Source organism: Cryptomeria japonica, chromosome 9 (assembly GCF_030272615.1).
Source record: "Cryptomeria japonica chromosome 9, Sugi_1.0, whole genome shotgun sequence".
Lineage (NCBI taxonomy): Eukaryota > Viridiplantae > Streptophyta > Pinopsida > Cupressales > Cupressaceae > Cryptomeria > Cryptomeria japonica.
The window spans coordinates 298,601,576-298,614,448 of record NC_081413.1 but is presented as its reverse complement, the minus strand read 5'-3'; positions in this window follow the sequence as shown (position 1 = coordinate 298,614,448).

Sequence of the window (12,873 nt, the reverse complement as noted above, 5' to 3'; positions counted from 1 at the left end):
AACAACATCAAGGAATCAATAGTTTGTTGATGGCTCTAGTCGTCCATAGGGAGATACAACTTTTATGAATTGGCAAGAGACTGATTTCTATGGAATAAATCAGACAACTGGGGACAATGTGGCCAGCAATACAAGATCAAAAAAAAGGGCCATAGACCCTAGTGCTTCTTCTACCGCACTAGCTCAAACTCCATAGGATTCCATGAAGACTACAGTACCAAAGACCCCTGATAAGGTGGCTACTCTGAATAAAGAGAAAGATTTGACTCACAAGGTCATGCAAGGGGAGTCTCCTAAGGTTCCTATCATATCAAAACTGGACCTTGTTGCTACCACGACCTCCACTAAGGCTGACATCCCCTTTAATATTGTTGAACAGATGAAGAGGGCCAGCCTCAATGTATCTATGTGGGATGCTCTTTCTATCCCATCTCAAAGAGACCTACTTTAGGAAGCCCTAAATGGGATGGATGTTGAAGAAGATGTCAATCAAGGTTGTAGCTCTTCAATTTCTACAAGCCTAGTGTAGCCTTTGGAGGCAGAGAATCCAAAGAAAATCAGTAAGCCTCCCCCTTTTTACCTATCATTAGTCATAGGAGATAAACTTGTTCATAATTGTATGATAGATAGCAGGGCTAGCAGTTTAGTTATGCTTAAGGGAATAGCTAACTGCTTAGGTATTAAATATGAGCCTATAAAAAGAGGGGTGGTACAACTTGATGGCATATCAATTCATACTATAGGGGTCATTAAAGATTTAAATCTAACCTTGAATATCTACTTGGGTTGTAGTGTGTTGCAAGACATTTCAGTGATTGACCCTTCTGCTTATTTTTCCATTTGTTTATCTAGGGAATTCACTGCTAAGATAGGTGGTTACCTATCTTTTGATTGGTCTCACATGTTTTTTAGGACAAGATATGGTACCAAAGTAACCATTAGGGTTGATCCTATTGCCAATGATCACATAGAGCCCTATACTCCTAGTCTTATCAATATGAACCGTACTCTCCATGAGGAGAAAGAAGATCATTAGGAGAGCCTGTAACTTAGTTAGAGGAGGTTCTTGATTGCCTACTTGATAAGTGGGAAAATGCATTTTAGTTTGATCCCATTGATGAGATCAAAGACACAGGCCTAGGTACCTATTGCATCCATGAGGAGGATGCCCCCATCCCCAATCTCTCAAAAGAAGACAGTGACATACATGGATTGTGGGAAATATTCTTTGATGGCTCAAGGAACAAGAATGGTGTAGGGATCAGTGTACTACTAATTTCTCATAAAGGGGATAAATATTACTTTTCTTTTAGAATTCATTTTAGTTGCACTAACAATATGGTTGAGTATGAAGCTCTGATTTTGGGTCTCCAAATGACACAAAGCAGAGGTATCAAATCCTTAAAGGTTTATGGAGATAGTGAGTTGGTTGTTAATCAGGTTAGAGCTCATAGCACCACCAATAATAACCTTCTCAAGTCCTACAAGCATAGAGCATGGGACCTAATTGAAGGATTTGAGACCTTCAATATTTCTAGTGTCCCTAGAAATCAAAATAAGAATGCTAATAGATTAGCAGCAATTAGTGCCCAACATGATACTCCATCTCATGTTACAGTAGAGAATGAACAACATATCAGAATTGTAGTGAGACCAGTAGTGTCTGACAACCAAGTGAATTGGCAAATCTTTGACTCTCATCAATAGATTGTGATCTTCCTATAAAATGAAGTAGAGTTCTCACATAAGAAGAAGGGAATGCTACAAGACCGGTATGGATATCATATTATGCAATTAAGCTCAAACAAGTTTCCCAAGGGATTGATCACCTTAGAGGGCATCTTCAACATTGATGAACAGATGAAAGGGAGAGCAATGAACATGGTTGCAAAGAAGGGGGACTACAAATCAGTCCCTATATCTAATGGAAGAGCTCTCAACTTGGGAAAGGTATGTTCCCAAAGTGATCAAGGTACTTTTGTCAATATTTGTCAATATTACAATGATATTTTTTCTTTTACATATGAGGATCTAAAAGGGTTTGACCCTAGCTTAGCTCAACATACCATAGAATTAGATCCTGATACAAAACCAATTAGACAAAAGCAAAGATCTATAAACCCCAAAATTGAGCCTTTGATGAGGAAAGAGTTATCCAAGCTCATAGAATCTAATATTATTTTTCCAACCAACCATTCTTCTTGGGTAGCTAATCTTGTTCTAGTTAGGAAGAAGAATGGGGAAATCAGATTGTGTGTAGACTCTAGGGGCCTCAATAGAGCCTCCCTCAAGGATCATTATACCCTCCCTTCTATGGAACAAATTTTAGCCAAAGTTAGTGGATCAAAAATATTTTCATTCTTGGAGGGATACTCAGGGTATAATAAGATCCTAGTCCAAGAATCAGACCAATTTAAGACTACATTTACTATGAAGTGGGGCACTTGTGCCTATTGTAAAATGCCTTTTGAACTAACAAATGCAGGTGCCACTTTTCAAAGAGCCATGGATATGGCTTTTAAGGGAGTATTAGCATAATTTGTACTAGTATATCTTGATGATATCACTGTATACTCCAAGCATGCAGCATACCACTTTTCTCACCTTGAGAAGGTATTCAAAAAATGTGAAGAATATGGTGTGTCTTTGAACCCCAACAAGTGTGTATTTGTCACTAATCAGGGAAAACTACTTGGACACATTGTATCCAAAGATGGTATGGCCATTGACCCAGAAAGAGTGGAGGCTATTATGTCTCTTCCACTTCCACGTCACAAGGCAGGCTTTCAAAGATTTCTGGGAAGAATCAAATTTGTTAGAAGGTTTATTCCAAACCTTCTAGCCTTGGTCAAGCCTCTCACTACCATTCTCAAGAAGGATTTGCCTATCAAATGGACCAATGAAGGGAAAGAGGGCTTTGATCAGATCAAACAAGTCATTTCTTACACTCTTGCCCTTGTAAATCCAAGCTATGAGAAGGACTTCATCCTTTATACATTGGGAGGAGATACAAGTATATTTGTTCTCCTAACACAGTTAAATCAAGAAGGATTGGAGCAACCCATATATTTTTTTAGTGAAGGCCTAAAAGACTATGAACTCAGGTACAACTATGTGGAAAGGCAAGCCATCATTGTGGTGAGAGCATTAAAAAAATTAGCCACATTATCTCAAACAAAAGGATTCAACTCCTAGTTCCACATGCCAATGTTAAGGATTTCCTTCTCAATAAGGACATGGGTGAGAAAAGAGTTGGATGGATCACTAAGGTCATGGAGTATGACCTTGACATTAAAATTACAAGGTTAGTGAGGGGAAGAGGACTTTGTGATTATTTCAATTCATCTTTTGGAAAATATTCAAGGGTCTCCTTCTTGCTAAAGGAAGAAGGACGGGTTGAAAACTAGAAAAATGTGCAAGCTGACTGGTTCCAGAATATGATTGCCTTCCTAAGGGATGGTAGCTATCCTCCTCACTTTGATAGAACTCGGAGGAGACATCTCGGATTGCAATCCATCCCCTATTCTTTGGTGGATGGGGTTTTGTTTAAGATGGACCTAAACGGTTTCCTATTGAGGTGCATCCAAGGAGGTCAAACCAATAGGCTTCTAGAGGAATTTCATAATGGACCCTCAGGTGGTCACTTCTCCACAAGGACCACAACCATGAAAATCATAAGGGCAGGCTATTATTGGCCCTACCTATTTGGTGATTCTCACAAGTGGGTCAAGAAGTGCAAGGAGTGTGCACTTTTTGCAGGTAAACAAAGATTAGCATCTTTGCCCCTTCATCCTATCTCTATTGATCAACCTTTTGTACAATGGGGGCTTGATTTTATTGGCCCTATCAATCTAGTATTAATTGCAAGCCACAAGTGGATTTTGGCCACCACAGACTATTTCACAAGGTAGACAGAGGTCATTGCTCTGAAGGATGCAACTAAAAATTAAGTGGTTCAATTTCTTGAGAGGATTGCAACCAGATTTGGAGCCCCTTCCACCATTATATCAGACAGTTCTAAGGCCTTTGTGGGATCCTAGATCAGTCTATGGGTAGTCGAGTATGATGTGTTTTGAAAATATCATCAAATTACTATCCCCAAGGTAATGGCTTGGTTGAGTCCTCCAACAAAATCTCATTAGAATCATCAAGAGGACTCTTGAAGACAATTAGAGGTCATGGCACCTCAAATTGGCAACAACCCTATGGGCTAATAGAATTACTCCCAAAAGAGCTTTGGGCAACTCACCTTTCATGCTAGTATATGGAAGGGAAGTAAGGCTTCCCTTATCCTTTGAGTTGTCATCTATAGACCTATCACATAAATGGAGCTCCTAGAAAATGATTCCTTATCAATGAGGTATGTTGAACTTACAAAGATTGACGAGGTCAAAGAGAGATCTAAGGAGACCTTAAATTTCCATCAAGGATAGGCAAAGAGATACTTTGACAAGAAAACCATTTGGATGACCTTCCAAGTTGGAGATCTTGTCTTAAAATAGGATGTTGATAGAGGAAAACTAGGTAGGCACTCAAAATATGATGCCATATGGAGTGATCCCTATGTGATTACAGGTTGTAAGGAGATTAATTCTTTCAATTTGGTCAGGCTAAATGGTGAAGGCCTCCCATTGCAATCAATGGCATACATCTTAAAGCATGTTCTTAGGGGATTTGTAGATCCTTTTCTGAATATTGTGAATATCTATAATTTATGTTCTTTTGATTTCCATAAGTGCTTGTGCACAGGTCAATCCCTTCAGATTGACCAAATTTTGATCTTTTTTGGATGCAAGGAGGGTTCCCTTTTTTGTTCTCCTTTTGTGACTCTATGTCCAATGGATACACTTCAAGTATCTGGTCTTTCCCTAAGACAGCTTAGGGCCCCCTCTGAGTCACCAAAATTTTGACCCTTTTCTGTCAACTTAGCTGCAAATCCAATCTGAGAAATTCAATGCTTTTTTGCATAACTTGTATGTTATGTGCACTTGCATAACCTCTGTGTTATGCGCATTTTTTGTTGGAAGTTGCAAAAGGGGTCTTTTTTTCCCTTGCATATTTTCAAGCCCCTATATTCTATTTTTGTGTTCACCGGGTCGGCCAGTCAACTCACTTAAACTGCACTGGTTGGAGGGTCCCTTCTCCATGGTGGGACCGGCCCCTTTTCACTCGTTACCGACTGGCCAAGTTGTCATGTCACTTTTCATGTCGGACAAGAACACTTCCTCTTTTTTTCCCCGTTCCTCTTTTGTTCCCTGTTCCAACCTTCTATTTTTACGCAACAATGCAATATGCGATGGTGGGCCCGACCTTTTCCTATGTTCCTTTATGACCTTACGGCTCCATATTCACCATGCAACTCTGCCCAAATCAATAGTTATAAGATCCACGTGATTGCACAATCGCTTCAATATGCGCGACAAAGCTAACTCCAAAACACCACTGATTATGTGGCATGTAGGATCCATAATGGATAATGACATACACCTAGACCGATAACAGCATGAACACATAGGCAGTCAAGCCATGTAACAATGATATTGGTCCCATAGTTCCAGCTTCTAATGAGATAAATGATGGTCACTTTGATGGGATCGACGACATGGATTAGATGTGCAATTGCACGATTAAATGAAAATGATCTACCAAGATAATTTAGCAATGTCATAGAATACTTTTTGGGTCTTGCCGAAACTCTGGTCTCAACGAAATGTGAGACGTAATGGGCCCAATCTTTCTCCACCGTTGATGATCACTTAATGTCCAATCCAACGGTCATGACTTAATCCTTCATTGGGCTCTTTTGGACGATTGCATGGCAAGATCTTGCATGTCCATTTACGCACGAGATCTACTAATTGATGACTGAATTTCAATTTTCTCAGTGGCCATTGGAATTCAATTCTTCTGTAGGAGGTGGTTGTCGACCCGATGGTCAAGGTTCTTATTTTTCTTTGTCGGCACCCCAAATAGGATCAGATTTTCATGTAGCTGCCAAATTTTCTCGCCATTACTCTAGAGGTGACTTCTACAGGTTCCTTTTTGGATGCCACCATGCCTCTTCAATGCATTTTGGAGACTTTTTTTGCTTTGTCATTCTGCCATGATGCACTTGCACACAGAGATGTCTTCTCCCGCAACCCTTTTTGCCTGTTTCAGAGATGATAAGCACTTGCAGAGGAGATTCAACATGCCATCAGATTAGTCAATCTAATCTTATCTTCCCTCTTGCAGATATTTTGTCACCTAACCCTAGGAGGGTTAGGGTTTCAACTATAGTTTTCATTTTGAGTTATGCCTTAGCTATAAAGGCATTTTTTGTATTTTTCCTCAGGATCTTCTTCCTTTCTTTTGCAAAATTCTTATGTCTCTCTGCAACTATAAAAAATTTCTTGCCTCTACATTAATAGAACTAGCTTTTTTTGCCTCCTTTTAGTAATCATAAACTGTGTAATACTTTTACCTCATTATCTGATACTCAAGGGGATCCCATCTCTCCTATCCTCTTCATTATTATGGTTGAATGTTTTGGAAGGTCTATGGAAAATATGGTTATGCGAGGTTCTTTTAAGGGACTTCAACCTTCTTCAACTGATCTTATCTACTCCCACCAACAGTTTGTGGATGATACCATTTTCATGGGGGAATCAAGTATCTCTGAAGCTAGAACCTTGAAGGACACTCTTTGTAAGTTTGCCTCTGCTTCTAGTCAGCTCATTAATTGGGTCAAAAGCAAAGTTTTTTTCATCAATACTTCGGAGAGAAGACAACAGAGAATCAGAAAAATCCTGGAATGTCGGATTGCTGATCTTCCTGCAACTTATCTTGGCCTCCCCTTGGGCATTGTGCCTCCTGATTCTTTCTGGATCTCTCTAGTGGATAAATTTCATAAAAGCTAGCTGGTTGGAAAGGAGCCCTTTTAAGTCAAGCTAGAAAGCTTCAACTTCTAAAAGCTCCACTTCAAATCATACCTATCTATGCCCTAAGCCTTTTCAGAATTCCTGTTAAGTATGCTGATGCAATTGAAAAAATTCAAAGAAAATTTCTATGGTCAGGGGTTGAGGACAAGAAAATAATGTCTCTTGTGGCTTGGGAACAAGTATGCAGACCGAAAAGTAAAGGAGGTTTGGGACTGAGAAGATTCTGGACCTTAAATGAAGCTCTCTTTTGTTTTATTGAGTATAAGTGATTGTATTGATCCCTTGTAGATTTCATATGTGAACTATATTAGTTCCTCCTGCTATCTTACAAATTCCAACCTTCACTTATGCTTAGTGAACTAATTAGGACAGAAATTTGTGTATGTTTTAGGTAGTTTCTATTGATGCTCTGTGAAGTCATAGGTAGGAATATCACAATTTCAATCTGGGTGCAAACCCCCTTTCCCCTCTTTCTCCCTTTTCCTTGTCAAATCAATAGATTAGGATTTACCAATGTTGGGTTGGTCCAACACTCTGCATTTGGATTGGAAAGGAAGTTGGCCTTCTTCAGAGATTCAACCTCAAACAATGCAGGGTCCCACACTTGGAGGTTGTTTCCATTTTTCACAAGGTTGATGATCAAGTCTGATCATCATAGGGTGCAAAATTTTGTGGCAACAATACCAACATGAGGTACTTTAAACAATTCTTTGCATTAAACTTCAGAAACCAAAAATAAGAGATCCCAACATTTTTACTATGACAAAAAAAATCAGAATTGCATTAGATCATTTAGTTTATTTCAAAATTACAAATAGATTATTGTGTTTTTAAGAAAAGATAAAAAAATTTATTATTATATGTATTTAACCTCATTTAAAAATAAAAAAGAAGTTGTATGCATCAATTTTCAATAAAGAACTTAATAGCCTTGCAAACAACAAAAACTCTCTCTCTCTCTCTCTCTCTCTCTCTCTCTCTCTCTCTCTCTCTCTCTCTCTCTCTCTCTCTCTCTTTCTTCAATATCTTATCTTCTTCAATTATATTTTACACCTATTGTGTCCTAGAATAAAATAAGATTGGATAGAAGTAATCCTAAACAAAATTAGGAAGAATTTTCCTATTCAATTAACTCCAACCAAAGAACAATCCCAAGAACAAACTAAAATATTTTGGATAATTCAACAAGAAAATAAGAAAAATAGAATTTAAATGAACATAACTAAGATCTTTCAGGTGTAATTCCAAAACATAAACCATTACCACATGTGAAAATAGGGTTTCATAAGTTATGCTATGAATCCACTTATTTCTACCAAGTACATTAAAAGAGAGAGAGAACCCAATAGATCCAATGCCAAAGAGGAAAAGGATTGAATATTAATTGAATTTTGCTCTCCTTTTTGTTTTAGTTGAATGTGCTTAAGATATCTGAAATTAAACGCTAGATCTAGGGTAAATGTTAATAATTTGACATAAAATGACATAACAACAAGCTATAGGTAAAATATGTAGACATGAAGCTAAAAGATGGGTACAAGGAATAGAAAGGAATATGTGCCTAAAAATTCAACTCAAAAGTGTAGGACTGGGATGGAAAAATTGAATTGGTCTCTAGTCATATGTGGACAAATAAGAAGCTTTTAGAATAAAAATGTCACTTAAAACCTCTTCCTTGAAACTTTTTTAGAAATTCACAGGACCATGATGCAGAAAATGACCTAGTCCTTCGATTTTTGCTCCTAAAAAAGTCAGATCTGATCATCATTATATTATTTGTCAGAATCTTCACCTATAGCTCCAGAATCTAATGCATACACACAAAAAGAAGGAAAATGGTGTTGTTGATAGGGATTTTCCTTAGTTCAAACTCTGAGGTTGGAATTATCACTTGAATTGAATTGAAATTGAAATTAAAATAGAATTGACTAAATTGGAAAGGCTTTCATTTTGAGGGCAAGGCTAAATCTGAATTGGAATGCGTGAATTGGAACTTGATACCTTGATGAATCTTGCTTTGAAGTCTTCATGCATAGGTTGATAATGTCATGTAGAATGTCTTCATAATCTCTTGATCATGGATTCCATCATGAATGCATGAAATTTGAACCTAACCTCTCCTTCACTACCTTGATCAGAGTTTACTTTAGTGGTGAATATTCACCAATGGTGATTATTTCACGTCGATGACCTAGAAAATGGTGAATAAATCATTATTTTGGGGGTGGCCATATCACACGGACTTTATAAATATTCATCAAATGCACAACCCAATCGTCCATTGTTTTATGTAACTAATTGTATCTCTTTCAAGATTTCACCAATAGAATCCACGTTTTCCACACGGTAAATTCAATAGTTTCACCTACACTTTCTGAGGTTGTCTTAATAGATGGTCATAATTCGCCAATAGCCATATAAAGATTTATTGGCTAGGAGGACCCAATTCATCTGGAATTTTGTGGAAGTGTATCTCAATTCACCCCAATTTTCACCAACTCTATTATAATTGTCAATTAATTGGATGACCCACAATCACCTCAAAAATTACATAAGACGTGTTATAGTTAAACATGATTCACCAAATATTTGTATACCATATATAATTCCCGCCAAAATCACCAAATAATGATTGGTATAAATACAGTCAAAGATCAGATTTATCTCTACACAATTTGGTCGGTTTTGAGCTCTCAATTCAGATCACAAGCGAAGTTTTAGACCAGGAACAAACATTGTTGTTGACTGCATTGGTGACTGCTGGTGACCTAAAGGTAAGTGATCATGTTTTTGAAGTGTTATAATATTATTCTGAATTCGTCTCTATTTTTTTGCATTGTTGAGTTCATTATGTATTTCTCTTAGGAACTTACCCAAAAATTTTAATTTGAAATGACTTTCTTGCATCCCTGAATCTGGATTCTAATTTTTGAATGTCCCTGGTTAACTATTTTTTTTTTGGGTAAGTGCTACTTTATGGGGATATCTCCCTATATTAAAATCAAACCAAGTTTTATAGAGATTAACATCATATTTTTCTAACACAGTACCCATTACATCTGACCTCCATTATTAACAAACCCTCCTATGCTAGAGACCACCCCCTCCCAAAACATAGAAAAACAAATATCCTCATCCCCCTTAGGTATATTACAAAATGATGGCCAACTACTCTCCAATTTCCATCACAGCTCTAGTGGAAGCCTCTGAGAGCCAATTATCCCCCCTATCAATCATCCTCTAAAATGGAGCCGAGTTATTGTTTATCACTCCTACCCGATAAACCTCCCAAGCTTCTTCAATGAATGATCTTTTATGTATCATTTCTGCCTTATTCTTAATAACCTCCTCGTCCTCCTCTTCAGACCCAACGAAATAGTTTTGGGGGTTGAAAAAGGTGCAAAACACGCTAGCCCCCAAGTCAGCCTCCTCCAGAATGGCATTGGCTACTGCATGCCCATCAACTACCCAAATGAACCCATCAATCCTCTGGATGCACACCTCCCTGGAATCCAAAACATCTACCAGCAGGCTAATTACAACCTCATACACAAATCCATCACACTAGTGTTTGCCTACACCAATCATGCATTCGACTAAGCTCTCCACCGTGAAAAACACTCTTTCATCCATATGGAATAACCATCTACATTGCATTCATAGAGTTTCATCTCTACACATACAGCTCACCCCAAAATAATGAACCATGTTTCCCCTGTGATGACTCCTTTCCTCTACAACAAGATTCTTGATGTTTGCCTCCAACGTGGCTCTCTCAATCAATTTGGATAACTTTTGGATCCATCTTCCCTCCCATTTATAGCCTAGCTCCTTCTGGATTCTTCCATGGATAGCACTAAGAAAGGAAAAACTATTGTAAGCCTCTATTCTAGACCCAGGAGATGTCCCTTCCAAATCGCCCATAATCAACATTGTGATACAACTGTCAAAAATAACAAAGGCCACAGTGGTACTAATATTCCTTATCTGACTAAATCCCTTGTCCAACTCCTATGCATGCTTGATCATCTCTGCCCGACTTCCACCAATCCTATTCTCTGCATGATCCTCCAATTTCCACATGATATCTCAAGTCTAAACCAGAGAATATCCTCTGGGGAAAACAACTATGGATGGTTGATGCTAACCTATCTCCCTTAATTTCAATAGATTCCTCAAAGGGCAAAACCGTGGTTAAAATTCATTTCTTTTATTAAAAACATTCATTTATTAAAGCCTTTCATTCCTGACAGTGCTCACACATGTCTCTAAGTCTATTCTGAGGACTTTTTGAAGAAACTTGTGTCCTTCACAACTTCGGCCCGGAATAGAGATTATGTCGTCGATTAAAATTAATTAAGTATAGACTTAGAGTTAATTAAGTATACAATTTATAATAGTTAATTAATCATTATACAATGCTCAGACTTGTCTCTATTTCGATGACTTTTTGAAGAAACCTTTGTCCTTTAGAACTTCGGGCCGGAATAGAGCTTACGTCGTTGATCTGCAATCATCCAACTGTCATTAAGTTGAATGATTAATTTAATATTTAAATATAAGTAATGAATAAATTTATACTTTGTTTATTTCATTTTATTTGCATGTATTTTTAGTTCTCTATTCGTTAATTGTTGAATTAGTTATATATATATATATATATATATATATATACACTATGATGTTATAGGCGATTATGGATGTATTTAAGATGCCTATATGTAATAATTTTAATCCATATGCTTGTGAATATGATGCTATGGATTATGACCTAACCTTTATGTTGAAAACACCACAAGTTTGAGAGGGGGGTGAATTATTCTAAACCAAATCCTAAACTTCTTTAATCGCAAGTACTTATCAATTATCATTAACAAATTAAACATCAATGCAAGATTAAACAAAAAACACCAAACACATGAAAGCCATATTTTTTATGTGGAAACCCCTGTGTGGGAAAAACCATGGTGAGAATCACACTCACAATATAAATATAATAAAAATAAAAATGAATGACTTTCATATTTTACCCCGTTGTGCACTTCCTTTGATATCAATAGTCCAGATGTTCGCGTGACTACACATTTAGATCAAGATGCTCTTTCACCTTAACTTTGCAGCCCCGCCACACATATGGCACATGGGCCTTGCTGATGTCGGGCTCTTCTTAAGTGGACCAATAAGATTATGCATGCTAGAGGTCAAAGGACATGTTAGAAAGGGTTGGTCCAATCTATCCTCCTCATTAATTACAGACTTATAGTTAACTAGCACTTGCAGCTCATTATATGGATAGCCAAAAGAAAATTAAAGATAAAATTTAATGTAGTTTAATATTACAAGTGAATAAGTTAATCTAGTATTTAAATCCAAGTAATGAATAAATTTTAATTCAAAAAGTGCCTCGTTCGCACTTATAGAGGTGGAATTAATGTTGAATCGTGTGGATTGATTGTAGAACAAAGCTCATACAGCACATTGATGGTAGAGCATTGATGAGCTTGGCTCTCGACATCAGAGTAGGACATGAGGAGTATTGATTATTTATTCATTTCTAGTGGCCATTTCTATTAAACATGTTTAAGAGTTCTTTGAGAGAGTGTGTTGTAGAGAGTAGGGGCTAGTATTGAATTGAAAGGGTGTCAGCACTATTGTAAAGGGAACATGGAAGCCAGTTTCACATTCAAAATGGAGAAGAAATTGGTGCCCTTCATGGACAAAGTGTCAGATAAGAGATTGAAGGGCCTATTCTTGTTCAAGGATGAAAGGCTTGTGGATGAGGTGAAGCTCTTGCTGGGAGAGGAGATTGTCCATATTAGTCACAGATACATGACTAATATGGAAATCTATTCCTTATTGTTGCATGGGGATTATAATTTGAAGAAGATGTGGACAAGGTGAAGAGAGCCTTGCAAAATTTAATTGCGGTAGAATACTTAGGAGGGATGGATTC